We start from the raw sequence: 16,586 nt of genomic DNA on the forward strand, positions 1-16,586 counted from the left end.
GGTTGCAGTGCATCTTAAACAACACATGCCTTATTTCCTGCCACCCCATCCATAAACACCATCCACACCAAAGCTTAAAATAGAACAATACAGTGGTACACTGGGTTACAGACGCTTCAGGTTACAGATTCCGCTAACCCGGAAGTAGTACCTTGGGTTAAGAACTTTGCTTCAGGATGAGAACAGAAATTGTGCGGCGGCGGCGGGGGGAGGCCCCATTAGCTAGAGTGGTACCTCAGGTTAAGAACAGTTTCAGGTTAAGAACGGACCTCCAGAATGAATTAAGTTCTTAACCCGATGTACCACTGTAATACATTTGTGACTGTGCACTTATACAACTGTGACTAATGAGGTGCCTAATTGGCATCTACCTACCTACTTATCTCTAAGAAGCATTGGTGCTGGTGTTAGACCATGGTTTGCAAGAGCATCACATAGAACGAAATGTGGATCATGCACGCCTTGTTTGATTTCTTGGGCAGTGGAAAGGCCTGCATGATGAGCTTCATGTATAACCCCAAGCATTTCAGGTGCCTGGTTTCACATTCCTTCCTCCATGGAAGGGATATGTGCCCCCTCCAGAAGAGGTTTGGAGGGCGGCAACATGAGAATGGGCCTCTTTAATGGTGGTTCCCCACTTGCAGAATGCTCTCCCCAGGGAAACTTGCCTTGTACCATCACTGCACACCTTTAGGGACAACTGGTCTTTATTTTCCACCAGGCCTTTAGCTTTTGATTATCTGTAGCCTCTAAGTGGGTGGGATGTTTTAATTCTGCCTTTTAAAAATACGACGGTTGTTTGGATTTTTGCTTTATTTTGTTTTCTGCTAGTTTTAATGTAGATGTTTGCTTATTTATTATTCTGTGTCGCCTTTGGGTTGCTTTTGCAAGAAAATCAACTAATATTTTCAAATAGATAAATTAATAGTATTGCATGGAATCTGAATCTAGATATCAATTAGCTACAACCCCTATTGACTTGTATAACCATGACCAGCAAAATCAACTCACTCTTGGGGATAGAGCCACTAATTACTCTTGTGTTCTTAAAATGCTGCACATAAAGACAGTATGATAATGTGATTACCATTCCAAAGGCAAACATACTTTATAGGGGCACAATTAGTCATTGGCTCATAAAGAAAGTGGATGAGCATGTACACTGGAATTACATAGAGATTTCTGTAAAAGAAAAATAAATAGATGTGGAAATATTTTTAAGCAATGGAATGCTACTAGGCTTGTTACCTTTTCCCTGTGGCCATGTTTTACTCTGTTTTGCCTAATGAGATCCTTTGCTTGTATTTCAGACCAAGCAGACCGACCTTACCCTGTTTACTGTTGAGGCAATATTCAATTCAGCATAATGATTTGAGATCTTGCGCGCGGTAACTCTGTCTGCTGGCAAGAGAAGAGCCCTCTCATGTTATGTAATTATGGCTTAGGGCTGCAGTAATGAAGAAGCTGTGCAGGCTGGAGCCTGTTTTCTGTTGTCTGGAGGCGTCGACAGCAAGCTTGTGGTTGTGGTCACATGGCGTTTGAAAGAGACTTGGCTCACCAGTCAAAACAGCAGGAAGGCTAGAGTATACCGTTCACTCCATTCCAAGTGGCTAGAACATCCTTGTTGGGCAAATACTCAGACAGGCGATATTAAGGAGGACTTAGGGATTTACAGTGTGACCAAAAAGGGTATTTCCTTCCTTTTTTCTCACCCAAGTGTGTTTTTATGTCTTGTACACAGTTGCCAAATATGTGTCAAGAAAGGCCTGTGCCTGGTTTCCTGTCTTCTTCTTATGTGGCCACCATATTGGGTTTCACGGAGCACCACAGCTCTTTCCAAAGAATTCCAAAGGGGGATTCTTCATGCTTAAACAAACAGTTCCTGGTAGGTAGACATCCTTTACATTTTTTGTTGGTGTGTCTATGTGTCCTATTTAAAGTTCTCTGTTTGAAAGGCTATCTGATCCAAACCCAGCTTAAAGTAAGGTTACCAGATTTTTCTCAATGAATCCAGGGACACTTCATTGAAATGAGTCGGAATGATAGGATTTTGTCAGGGGACTGATTTGTAAATCTGGGGACTGTCCCCGGGAAACGGGGATGTCTGGTAACCTTAGCTTAAAGATAAAGGATCCTAAGAAGGGAAAGCAAGAGGAGCCTTGAAGTTTCCCATCAACAGTTAGCAGCCTGAGCAGGCACACTGGTCACAGTCTTCAGCCTGGTCCATATAGGAAGTTAATATTGACTTTGTTGCTTCCTGGAGAGGAAAAACCAAGGTGGTGCTGCTGGGGCACTCCTAGCTTGGCCTCTAGGCTGTGGAGTCCCTCAGGGTTCTGTTCTGCCCCCATGGTCACCCAGCAGCTGCATGTGGAGGAGCAGGGAAGCGAACCTGGTTCACCAGATTACGAGTCCACCGCTCTTAACCACTACACCACGCTGGCTCTCAACATTAATCTCAGGGTTATAGGTTTGTTCCACCAGGAGATGAAGGCCATTTTATTTTGGCAGGCTTTTAAGAACAGACTGCTTTTAAGGAAAGGTCCCTTAATAGTGTGCTATACTGTGGTTGTTTTTTTCGTGTGTGTTTGTTTTGCCTTTCTAGCGGCACTTTAATAGATACCCTTTTGCATTGTTTTAATTCCATCATTAGCTTAATCACTTTTTAGTCATACATTTTTTTCTTTTTAGTTGTGTGCATTTTTTTTATATTTGTGAGCCAGTTCTGGGGGGAGAGATGATATATAATGAATAAATGGGCATTATATCAGGCTGCACAGCTGTACTAATTTTTCAGCCTGAAATGGGCTGAAGGACTTATTTCCACACACTGTCACCCAAATCCATCTGCCCATGCTTCCCTGTGTTCAGTGTAATGGATGCAGATAGAGATTGATATGTAACTAAATTGTCTAATATGCCATTTGCAGCTCCTAGTATCCAACCCAAACATCCCAGACAGCACTTTTTTCTGGTTAGACTTTGTCTTTGAAGAAACCATGCCATGACCAGATTTTAGGCAAGACATGTTATCTGGTGCCTTGTGAGCTATGCTTCAGTGCTCATCCGTCTGCCTTGGCCATGGCAAAACCAAGGAGTACTATTTATATACAAACAATAAGAAAATTCAGTTTTGTTACATTCAAGTGATACTAGCATATACCTATGCTAAACATGATGAGCTCTGTTTTAGGTTTTGGCAATAAAGTGAAGTATGATATTATAAATATACTGCCTCATCTATGTTTAAATAATAGCTACAAGAGAGAATAATTTTCATTTCCCCTCTGTTTTCACACTAGCCCTGAGGATATCTATTTCTTTCAGCAAGCTATCATCTCTCCCCACCCCCTGAAGTTATTTCCCCCCTAAGCCTGATAAACTGCCATTCTTTCACCTGTAGGCTACTTATTCCAATTACAAGACTACTGAACAAGTCAGCACCAGCCATGTCCCATCCTGTTCTGTTCAGATGAACTCAAATATTGCCTACATTGCCTGCGTCTTAAATCCCAATTGTCTCACAATGACAGTTTCCCACCAAGACTTCCTTTTAAAATTTGAGATGCCCAAAATTGTATCCTGCTGTTTCCTTGGAAACCAGCTGCTGGAAGTCAGATAAGTGGAACGAGATGCTTCCAAAGGTTTGCAATGCTGAAAAGGGAGGGACAGGATAAAGAAATAAAATTGAGGTTATGCAAAGGAAGCCATGGCTGGCTTCTACATATGTTCGAGTCTACATTCAGTATTCACTGCAAATGGTGGCTCTTATACAAATTTCTCAAATGTTTGAGTGTGCTTTAAAAAAACTGATTTAGTCCATATATACATGCATGAAATGGAATCTGATGGAACACTGAAGAACAGTATGGAAACATAGGAGAGAAGAGCTGCTTGAATAATTCATAACTCAAAGGAGCTCAGGATGGCAGTCTTAAAGCTATGGGTTTCCCAGTAGTGATGTATGGAAGTGAGAGCTGGACCATAAAGAAGGCTGATCGCCAAAGAATTGATGCTTTTGAATTATGGTGCTGGAGGAGACTCTTGAGAGTCCCATGGACTGCAAGAAGATCAGATCTATCCATTCTGAAGGAAATCAGCCCTGAGTGCTTACTGGAAGGACAGATCCTGAAGCTGAGGCTCCAATACTTTGGCCACCTCATGAGAAGAGAAGACTTCCTCGAAAAGACCCTGATGTTGGGAAAGATGGAGGACACAAGGAGAAGGGGACGACAGAGGACGAGATGGTTGGGTAGTGTTCTCAAAGCTACCAGCATGAGTTTGACCAAACTGCGGAGGCAGTGGAAGACAGGAGTGCCTGGCATGCTCTGGTCCATGGGGTCACGAAGAGTCGGACACGACTAAACGACTAAACAACAACCCTGTCCTATTTTATTCTCATAAGGTTCAGTGGGGATTTGAGTCTAGGCCCCCACACACAACGGACAACCCTCTAATCATTACATCATATTGGCTACAGGTGCATGCACTGAGAAATGCAATGTTGTTTTGTAAAATAGCAACAAATGGCTACCTGTATATGTTTTTTCTCATCATGAATGTGGGATTGTGGTGGGGATAGAGATGGCATGTGAAGAAAGCATGCCTAGTGCAGGACTCTGTCCTTCTGGCTTTTAGGTGCTTTGGAGAATCAGAGGAAAGGGGAATAAATGGAAGGGAGGGCATACAACTGGTGGGACATGGAGAGACTTTTTGCTACTGCTTATATTATATGGACTGCAATATTTCTTTCAGCTGTATATCACTCTAATGCATACAACTTTTCACCTTCAAATAAATATAAACAGTAGCCGTTTATTAATACAGGATTAATGCTGTTCAGCATGTTTTCATTATTCGTGACTGAATATCTACAGGTGATTTTTGAATGATTGCCAGAACAGCAGCTTATGCAGCACAGTTCAGGAATTGTTGAGAATAAAAAAAATTTAAAAAGATTTTAATGGCATCGCACCAGTGTTTATATTTCAGGCTGACACATGCAATATGCTCTCCTTCAGCACATGCAAGTTTAGTGCTAGCTAAAATTGTTTCCTTGTCATAGCAAGCTAACCATTTTAAGATCCCCTACACTGTTGCCACATTTTTTCCTGGAAACTATTTTAGAACGGAGGACTATTCCTTTGCAGAAATTGCCAGCTTTAATACTGACCCAAACGGAGGCAAAAAAAAAATTAAGTGGTAGATAGATTATTTTTTAAAAAATACCTCCCAGTATAAAACTGGCATAAAGAGCAAATTGACTTAGAACCCCTTTATAGGGTTACTGTTGTTTTTAATTACAGGTAGGATGTCTTTGTTTTCCACATGGGGGACTTCTAAAAGTGGAATCCCTCACCTGAAGTGGTACATATTCAGAGGAAACTGAAACTGATGTGACATTGAACGCCTGAGTGCATTATCCGCTGGAAATTAAAATAAGGCTGCAATCCTACGTATGCTTGCTGGAAAGTTAACTCCATCAAATCAAAAGGACTTTACTTCAGAGAAAATAGCCTAAGGATGAAGCATTGATGTGAAATATACTGTTATTTCTATTTCAGAAATCTAGCATGGGGCAAAGCTCCCCACCACCAAAACACACTTTAACCCTCATAAAAATGAGCCTCTTCTGCTGTGTCTGTGACCCTCCATTTATTTTCAGGGACATATGTTCCCTTGGAGAAAATGTTAGACAGTCTGATCGTGGAAATTGCTGCTGGTGGGAAAGATGTAGCTGTATCCACAGATGGACCATTCACAGGTTTGGTTCTCCATATGGAGTGCATCCCCGGGAATTTCAAGGATACGGTGGTACCTTGGTTTAAGAACACCTTAGTTTATGAACAACTTGGATTAAGAACGCTGCAAACCCAGAAGTAGGTGTTTTGGTTTGTGAACTTTGCCATGGAATGGGAACATGTCCCACTTCCTGTTGAGTGTGTTCCATTTCTAAATTGAGTCCCCCGCTGCTATGGGAAAGCACGCCTTGGTTTAAGAACATTTTGGTTTAAGAACAGACTTAAGGAACAGATTAAGTTTGTAAACCAAGGTACCACTGTACATAGGAGCCATCCCTAAATTTTTAATATAAATGACATTCAAAATAGTAAACTTTTAATAGTTCATTACAGTCTATATTTTAAAAATGCAAATATCAACAAGAGTTCCTTTTTCTAGACAGATTAGCAGCGGGGAGGCGGGGGGGGGGGGCGGAGAGAGCATGCAACATGGTCAAATTGTCCTGTTTGTATTCTGTATGATAGCACAGTATAGTTATCAAAACTGAGATTTTCTATATGTGTCACTAGTAAGTATTTCAGTATGCAGATAAGTTGGGACCAGTGAGTCATGATCAGTATATTTCTTTATAGAAGTCCCTCATTCTCCCAAATACCTGAGAGTCTCTAATTTCCTTTAATTTATATTTGTCAAAACATAAGCTTTTATATTAATTTTCCAATTTTACAGGTAGCATAGCAAAATTGAAAATAAATTTCGCTTTGAGTGGTAAATATACTAAAAGCTGCAAGAGCAATATGGAATACATTAAAGCTTTAAGTAAAAACAGGAGAGAACTTGACATTGTGCACTTAACAAGTCTGCCTGTAATTAAACATATTCAGTAGCTTGAATACTTTATGGTTAATATTTGCCTAGATTCATTGGTAGTAATAGTGAAATGTTATGGACTATGAGCCACTTAAAATTTTATGCCTTTCCTGCTCATGAAAGCACTTCCCAATAGGAACAAGCATGAAAACCATGCATAGAAAGTCATATGAATGTATACATATTATGCTACAAGTCTGTGGACAGACACTTAAATGAACGTAGAGCTTAGTGAATATTACAGGACTCACTTTTTGAATAACTGGACACCCTCAACACTTGTATGAATAATTGCAGTTAAATGGGAACAGATACAGCATACTGAGGACAGAAATCTTTGAAAAGGCCCTTTGAATTCTATATTTTCAGTTTTGAAAATTGAAAATTGACTCTGAAACCAAAGAGAAGCCAATACATTAGGTTTAGATACAATTTAGCCTTATCTCACCATAGCATAGTCCTCTGAAGCCTAATGGAAGAGACAAATTCTGAGAGGAATTAACAGCCTGCAAAACCATCTAGCAAAAGCTGCTTCACTATCTGGGATGCTTTACGATACACTTTAGATCAGCTTCTCAGCATTATACAGTTGTACTAGTATAAACCTAGAATAATTCCACACATTTAAACAGATTTGCAGCCTGATCTTATGAGCTGCTACACCAGCCAATAATGCCCGATTCGTACAACACCCTAATTCCTGCAGAAGGTGGAACAGCAAACATGGGATTCCCAACCTGATATGCAAACAGAGATGGGTGGTTGACATGAATTCAAGTCAGAGTACAACATAAGAAATAAAAGAAGCAATAAAATACAATTTAAAAAACCACAAAAGGAATGTTTAATGCCGAAATGCTATGAACCACCTGATGAAGCTTGCAGAACCACAGTTTGGGAACGCCTGCCCTAAGCCATCTAGGATGGTGGCCATCACTATTACCTTGTAGTAGAGAATCCCATCATTTAACTATGAACTGTATAAAGAAGTTCCTCCTTTTGTCAGCCCAGAATCTCCCTCTGTCCAGCTTCACTAGATGACCCCAGATTCTCGCAGTATGAGAGAGGATGTAAAACCATCTCCTACCCTCTTTTGTGCATACCATGTGAATCTGGTTACCAAAACACTTGATGTTTGTTGAAAAAAATTCAGCCTAGCTAATAAGTGTTTAAAGGTAAAGGTAAAGGGACCCCTGACCATTAGGTCCAGTCGTGACTGACTCTGGGGTTGCGGCGCTCATCTCACATTATTGGCCAAGGGAGCCAGCGTACAGCTTCCGGGTCATGTGGCCAGCATGACTAAGCCGCTTCTGGCGAACCAGAGCAGCGCATGGAAACGTCGTTTACCTTCCCGCCGGAGAGGTACCTATTTATCTACTTGCACTTTGACGTGCTTTCGAACTGCTAGGTTGGCAGGAGCAGGGACCGAGCAATGGGAGCTCACCCCGTCACGGGGATTCAAACCGCCGACCTTCTGATCAGCAGGTCCTAGGCTCTGTGGTTTAACCCGCAGCACCACCCGGGTCCCTATAATAAGTGTGTGATATGGCACATATATAGCACTCAAATCCAGGAGATTATAAATAACAACATTAAAACAAACTGCATTGTCATTCCACAACCCATTCAAAAGCCACATGTGAAGCACACCAAAACTTAATTTATACAGCTTTGGTCACATGCAAGGTTTTTGGGGTGAGATGAAATCATCTGCTACATGGCTATTGCTACTGAAACCACTTATCTTTAATATCTTACATTGCATAATTAATATATTTTGAAGATGGCAAGGTTAACTCGGTTAACTCTCCGGAGAGAGGGCTATTATGGTGTAACAGCCTCTAATTTTTCTTTAACAAAGTGTTCAACCTTCTGTCATAGCACAGAAAATAAATTTCATAAAGGTGGGTGGCAATACATTAAGGAGCAATTAGGACCATTTATGAAAGCTGCCAAAGACTGCAGGACGAGTCAAAGAAAGGAGTCTTCGTGCTGCTAATGCTTTCTTTTTGTAAAAACAGCAAGGTGGAAACAACTGCAGGGCAGGTATAAAAGTCAAAGGAAGTCCAGGCGCACCTGCAGATGTTTTCAGCCATAGATTAAACATTCCCTTGAACAAATAACAGAAAACAACAACTGTATGGTACAGTTCACACATATTTTACAAACAGGAGGGAGTAAGTCAGGAAAATGGCAATGCAAGAAAATATATGCATGGATAAAGATACAGAGGAGAGGGTGTGTGAGAGAAAAGAGACAGTGAGAGAAAGAGCTCTTGGTTTCTGCTTCTTAAAATGGCTGAAGACAGGTTTGGAGTTCTGTGTGTGACCGTTGACATGAGAGCTGTCAGAAGCAAGGCAAGTAGGGGAGAGGAAGAAAACAGATGGATGACCTAGTTCCTCAAACATGGACCAGACAACTGCAAAGAGAAAAAGTTTAACTCTCGACCTGAATCCCACAAACAGGACTTTTGGAACTAAAAACAACCCTGGCAGGACCCCTCACCAAATTAAGCCCTGGTAGGACTCCTCACCCCCTTCAAGAAGCAAAGGACCACGTCAGCATGGGAAAGAGAGGGATCAAGATGTAGCTAGAACTGGAGGGCAGAGGTCATCAGGCTTCAAAAACAGATTCCAGACACTCCGGAGAATATTTGGAGTTGCAAAAGGGAGAGAAGACAGAGAAGTCCCATCGCATTTGCTTGCTGAGCATTATATATTATCACATTAGACTAATATTCTCAAAGGCCATTGAGGTTCCCATTCCAAATTTAAGGTTGTGCACAATGTGTATACTCAAAAAATAAATATCCCTATCCTCAGGAACATTACCGTATATTACATGATGTACTTCAACAGTCAGGTATATAAAATGAACTATTAATGCTCATCATGATACAACAATTAATCTACAAAACCCCCAGGAGGTGTTATACAGTCTGTCCAAGATCAGCATCTGGCAACCTACAAATAAATACCAAAAATTTAAATAAGCACTCCAATATCTTGATAAATAGATTCAGCAATCTGATGCTTGCCTGATATAAACTGCTGTTTCTTTTCATACCCCAGTCAGATCTGGAGAACAAAATTTATATTCATTTAAGAGAGACTAGAAAATCTAGTTAAACTGATACAGGAGTAAAAGACATGGAGACTATGCTCAGCACATCAGATCTGCCCCCTCTTTCAGCAAAAGGCATCCATCTACACTGAAGAATTGCTTTTAAAACTGTTTGCTTTCGGCGACTTCCGGCGTGAGCGCGGCTCCCGTTGCAGGCGAGGGTTTTTTCCGGTGAGAAAGCCCTAGCTATTTTGGCCGAAAAGGGGGGTTCTTAGGGCGCAAAGACCTCCCGATAAACCTCTGGAGGGTGTCTAGAGGTCTAGGTTCCCGGCGGTGTTAAAGCCGCTCGTCCAGTTCGCCAGGTAACCCCTGAAAAGAGGCGAAGAGAGCGACGGAACGAGCGGCGGACAATCGGGCAGCCATGGCGGCGGCTAACTAGCGAAGCCCCGAGCCTGCAGAGAGAATAGCGCTCCGCTCTCGACACGAAGAAAACCGGATTTGCCATTATGAAATTTGAGAGTTTGTGATATTAATAAGAAAGCTCCCGGCTAAAAAAAGAGAAGAATCCGAGTTCAACGGCTCGTCTGACATCATTGAAAAAGACGCAGCACTGTTTGCAGAGCCCAAAGAGAAAGTAAGTTACCGCTAGCGGTTACTGTTTCTGTTTCCCCCGGGACTTTTCGGACTTGAGTTCAACTAAGTTAAAAAGTAACTTTTGGTTAAGAAAAGAAAGGAGAAAAGAAGAAATTAAAGGGGGAACAGAGAAGCTCCGTGAGCAAAAGAGACCCAGTAACAACCGTAATTGAGGCTACAGGAGAATAGAGAGGATTATTGATTACACCTCAGTGAAGAAGCTATTAAGTTAGGAAGAAACTCCGGCGCCATATTAACTGGAGGACTAGAAGGACTTCCGACGCCATTCCAGACTACTTTAAAACATACTTTTTTCTTTTTGTTCGTTTATATATATATATATTAAAAAGTAAACTATTTGGAGGCTCCACGGACTCCCCCCCCCTGCTTAAAACTCTGCTAAGGAATGTTTAATCAGTGGAACTGAATTTATAAAACAAACTAAAATGAACAGTTGGAAAAAGGCAGTGTGAAAGCTCACTTAAAGACTCTCTTTCCCTAAGGTGGAAGAACCACCCTCTTTGTGATTTAGGTTGGAAGAACTATCCACTCAGTTTGGTTTGATTCAAACCAAACACTAATTTGAAAATTAGGTGGAGGGGACTTAGGTTTGATGAAAATACTTAGGAGACAACTACGTAAGTGAGACATCTCCCCCACTACTGAACTACAATTTTGGGACTAGTATTAATATTAACTTAAAAACTATATTGGAAGCTGAACTACTCCTCAAATCTAGGTACTGTCTTTTGGACTACTCTGAAATATAAAGTACAGTTCTACCTGTCTAACGCTTTGGGTGGATTTAGCCCGAATAGGGGCAAGAAGAGTATCCAGACCAGCCTGAACTGGATTAGCCCAGACTGGGGCAAGAAGAACGCGGATTAATAACTACCCCCCTCCCGCATATGGGCAGGGGAAGCGACAATATCTAGGACATTGAGAGGAAATCTTAAGGAAATTGTGTTTTTTGTAATTTGTTGTTTTTCTCGCTATACCTTTCCCCCTCCCCTTATATAGGAGATATTCTTTGTCTTTGGGGGGTTAATCTAATAGTGTTTGAGAGTACTTAACAGTGACTCAAACCCAAAATACACAGTGTGCACACAGTATATATTAGACATAGAGATACAGAGGAACATGTCGCATACACAGAAAAAAGGGACAGAAGGGGGGACACCAACAGACAGGAGAGCTTCAAAGCAGGAAACGGAATTTAGAACAGAAATATTGAAGATGTTTGCAGAGATAAAACAAAGTGAAAAGAATCTGGAGACAAAGTTAGAACAGGTAGACAACAAAATAGGGAAAATGGATAAAAAGATCGAGGAGACAGTCAGTGAACTGAAAGGACAGATTAAGGAGGTTTCTAGGAGAATGGATGAGGGATTTAAGAAGACAAAGCAGGAAATGAAAGAGATGAAGCGAGAAGAGGAGAAGATGAGAAATGAGATTGCAGATCTGAATAAAATACAAGAGGAAATAAAAGACTCTATCGCAATGAACGAACTGAAACAGAGAGAAGTTAATTTAAGGTTGAGACAAGTACCGGAAATGCAAAACGAAAATATTAGAGAAAGATTAATAAAGGAAATTGCGCAGTGGATGGAGACATCAGAAGAAGAAATGGCAAAGACAATACATAATGCATATAGAATCAAAATTAGATCAAGTAGGGTAAAGAAATTCCCAGGGGATTGCTTAATTACTTTTAAAGATAGAGAGATGAGAAACTTGATTCTGCAAAGGAACAGAGAGAAAAGACTTTATATTGATGGGAATTATATAATTATATTTAAAGATATTCCAATCAGGTTGTTGAAACGAAGAGAAGCCTACAAGCCACTGGTACAACTACTTAAAAAAAACAAAATTGATTTCAGATGGGAATTTCCGGAAGGTGTCTCATTCTTTTATAAAGGAGTAAAAAGAAGATTGCTAAGTCCTGAGGAAATCGGAAAATTCACAAGAAGATACAAAGAACTACAACAAGGGGAGGAAGAGAGTAAAGGAGCAGAAGGAGGAATAAGAAGGAGGGAAGAATTTGAATTAGGTGAAGAAGAAGAACAGACTGAAAGAGAGTCGGAAGAGGAGGGGGAAGAAGAAGAAGGAGAAGAGACAGAAAGGTTTTAAGCCTAAACTTTTAAATATAGATAGTGACAAGGAGAATGACGTTAAAATTATGGAACTGGAACATCAATGGAATGAATGATAAGAAGAAACGGAATGGAATTGGACATATTTTAAAGAAGAAGAATCTGGACATTATATGCCTTCAAGAAACGCACGTGGCCAAAAAACATAGGAAAATCCTCATTAACAAAAGGTTAGGGAATGAATTTATATCTTCGGACAAAAAGAAAAAAAGAGGTGTTGTCCTATATATTAAAAACAAAATTGAATCCCGTCAATTATTTAAAGATGAAGAAGGGAGAATAATAGCAGCCCAAATTAAATGGCAAGGCGAAGAATTGATAATTATCGGAATTTATGCTCCAAATGGGAATAAGACAGAATTTTTTAGACTATTGGAAGAAAAACTTTTTGAATACTTGGATAAAAAAATTATAATAATGGGAGATATGAATGGTGTGGTATCAACAGAAATGGATAGATTAAGGAAAGCAAAGAGTAAAGAAGGGAGGTTGCCTAAGACTTTTTTTACGATGATTAAGAACTGTAACCTAATCGATATCTGGAGATTCAGGCACCCTTTAGAAAAACAATTTACGCACCACTCGGAACCAAACCAATCAATGTCAAGAATAGACCAAATATGGGTCTCGAGTGAACTCATACCAAGGATTCAAGATGTCGAAATACAGGCTAAAGTTATCTCAGACCACAATCCGATTAAGATGGAGTTAAAAGGAGTTGAAGAGCGAACTTTCAGATGGAGACTGAATGATAACTTATGGGCCGACCAAAAATTTGCTGAAAAAATACAGAAAAAACTGGTAGAATACTTTCAGGATAACTTAGATAAAGGGACAAAACTGAGTACTGTATGGGATGCAAGTAAGGCAGTGGTGAGGGGCCTATGTATCCAGCAAGAAGCATGGAAAAGAAAGAATAAAGAAAAAAAGACAAGAGAGATTTTGAGACAGATTACGGACAACGAACAAAAGCTGATTAAAAAACCTAATAATGAGAAGATAAAGCAGGAAATAAAGGCTCTACAAACCCAATTTGCTATGTTAATAAATAATGAGGTCGAATGGAATATAAAAAGGTTAAGACAAAAAAATTTCGAGTTTGCAAATAAATCTGGAAAATGGCTCGCTTGGCAGGTAAAAAGAAGAAAAGAACAAAAACTAATTAACAAAATCGAATTAAATGGAGAAGAAATTACCGACCCAAAAGAAATCAGGAAAGGGTTTGTGGACTATTATAAACAACTATACAGGAAAAGTGAAAGGAACAACAAAGAAAAAATAGAAAGATATCTGGAAGGAAAGATGTTGAGGAAGATTCCGATAGATCAAAAAGAACAACTAAATGCCCTAATATGTAGAGAAGAAGTAGAAGAAGTGATAAAAGCATTAAAAAGAGGGAAGGCACCGGGCCCTGATGGGTTTACATCAAGTTATTACAAAGAAATGAAAGACACGTTGATAACCCCGCTGACTGAAGTAATGAATAATATATTAAAAGAAAGGGATATTCCAGATACATGGAAAGAGGCGTTTATTACAATAATTCCAAAACAAGATTCGGACCCAACTCAAATTAAGAACTACAGACCCATTTCTTTATTAAATACAGATTATAAGATCTTCGCTGGTGTTTTAGCTAAAAGAATAAAAAAGATACTATCAAAAATCATACATAAAGACCAAGCTGGGTTTCTGCCGGGAAGACAAATAAGTGATAATACAAGAAATATAGTTAACATCATTGAATTCTTATCCAGCAGGTGCGACAAACCAGCATGTCTAATTTTTGTAGACGCGGAGAAAGCGTTCGATAATGTGGTCTGGGACTTTATGATGAAAAACTTAGAGGTGATGGAGGTGGGCCAGGAATTTTTGAATGGCATAAGGGCAATCTACACAGAGCAAAAAGCAAGTCTGATAGTCAATAATGTTATATCTGAAGATATCAAAATAGCTAAGGGAACAAGACAGGGGTGCCCACTCTCGCCACTGTTATTTATAGTGATTCTGGAAACCCTATTAAATGCAATAAGACAAAACAAACAAATTAAAGGGGTGACTTTAGGTAACAATGAATATAAAGTCAAAGCTTACGCAGATGATGTGGTCCTGACAGTGGAAGAGCCGATAGAAAGTATAAAGGAGATTCTGGACGAGATGGGAAAATTTGGTAATATAGCGGGATTTAAATTGAACAAAGGGAAAACAAAAATGATTGTTAAAAATTTGGATCAGGATAAGACTGAATTATTGCAGCAAAGAACAGGGATTGAGGTAGTTAGAAAGGTTAAGTACTTGGGAATATGGCTCTCTGGAAAGAATATTGATCTATATCAAAATAATTACACCCCAGTTTGGAACAGAATAAAAAAAGACCTGGAGACCTGGGCCAGAATGAAATTATCATTCTGGGGGCGAATATCAATGGTTAAGATGATGGTGCTCCCTAAGTTGTTATTTTTGTTTCAAACTATACCCATAATAAAAGGTACAAAAGATTTTAGAGATTGGCAAAAGACGATCTCAAGATATGTCTGGGAAGGGAAGAAGCCCAGAATTAAATTTAAATTACTGACAGAAATAAAAGAAAGAGGTGGCTTCTCCCTACCAGACATGAGACTGTATTACGAGGCAGCATGTTTGTGCTGGTTGAAAGAGTGGGTAAAGTTGGAAAATAAAGAACTTCTAGATTTGGAAGGATATAATAACAGATTTGGGTGGCACGCGTACCTATGGTGCGATAAAAAGAGGGCTCACAAGGGGTTTAGCGATCACGTTTTCAGAGGTGCGTTAATAGAGGTCTGGGATAGATACAAAAACATACTAGAATCAAAAACCCCCCACTGGTTATCCCCGTTAGAGATAATGGGGGTAAAGAAAATCAATATGAGAGGAAAGTGGGGAAAATACGACGAAATGGTGACCAATGAAGGAGGAAAGTGGAAAATAAAACCATACGACCAAGTTAAAGGGTTTACATACGATTGGCTGCACTATTTCCAGATTAATGAAATGTTCAAAAAAGAGGTGAAGGAAAGGGGTTATGAGGAAAAAGAATCTAGATACCAAAAAGAGATAATAAACAATGAACACAAAAATCTGTCAAAAATGTATAAAATACTGCTGGAATGGAATACGAAGGACGAAGAAGTGAGATCAGTGATGGTTCAGTGGGCGAGGGACTTTGGGTACAGTATCCAATTGGAAGATTGGAATAGGTTATGGAAGGTGAATATAAAATTTACGGCGTGTACCTTACTGAAAGAAAACATGATGAAGATGCTTTACAGGTGGTATATGACACCAGTGAAGCTGGCAAAGATGTATAAGGTAGACAATAAATGTTGGAAGTGTGGACAGAAAGAAGGGACATTCTATCATCAATGGTGGGAATGCAAAAAAATTAAAAGGTTTTGGGAGGAGATTTACAACGAAATGAAAAAAATGCTGAGATACACCTTCGCCAAAAAACCAGAAATCTTCCTATTGGGTATGGTAAGAAAGGATATTGAAAGGAAAGATCGCAAACTTTTCCAGTATGCGGTAACGGCTGCTAGAATTGTGTTAGCCCAGAGATGGAAGCAGGAGGAAATCCCAACTGTGGAAGAGTGGAGAGAAAAACTGACAGAATATGTAGAACTTGACAGGTTAACAGGGAAAATTAGATATATCAAAGACCAAAAGTTTATTCAAGACTGGGAGAAATTTGTGGGCTATCTGGAAAATAACTGTGATGTAAATACAACGCTAGTGGGTTTTAAAGAGGCACTGTAAAGACCCAATAAGTATTGTCTATTAGAAATAATGAAAGAAAGGAGGAAAAATGGCAATATGTAAGAATGGAATGTGTAAGAAAGGATAACTACGAATGATTGTCAGTAACGTTGAAGGAAGTCAAAAATGGATAAGAATGTTGTAATATGGATAAAATGTATAATTGGTTGGAAACCAATAAAAAAAAAAAAACTGTTTGCTTTCAGCAAGGACTCCACAATAACCCCTGTGTGATGCGGAAGGTTCTGGGGAATATTTCTGGGTTATAAAATCAATTCAAATAGGAGGGGCTGGTTAACCTACATTGCACCAAATGCAGTCATACTGCTGTGCATTTCAGGGAAATACTGT

General features: G+C 39.7%; 1 long non-coding RNA gene across 2 annotated transcripts in view; it reads left to right on the forward strand.

Annotated features, from left to right (window-relative positions):
* The window catches only part of LOC309531450, a 64,312-nt gene that overhangs the window by 873 nt on the left and 46,853 nt on the right, over positions 1 to 16,586 (forward strand). Inside the window, exons 2-3 of one of the 2 annotated variants that reach the window (XR_014219320.1) lie at positions 1,742 to 1,885; positions 3,300 to 4,381. This is a non-coding gene — a long non-coding RNA (uncharacterized lncRNA). Of the gene's footprint in view, positions 1 to 1,741; positions 1,886 to 3,299; positions 4,891 to 16,586 lie in introns of those variants that run through there. The other variant, XR_014219321.1, reaches the window with a different exon arrangement.

The sequence above is a fragment of the Podarcis vaucheri genome (assembly GCF_965113315.1).
Source record: "Podarcis vaucheri genome assembly, chromosome: 4".
In the NCBI taxonomy this organism is placed as follows: domain Eukaryota; kingdom Metazoa; phylum Chordata; class Lepidosauria; order Squamata; family Lacertidae; genus Podarcis; species Podarcis vaucheri.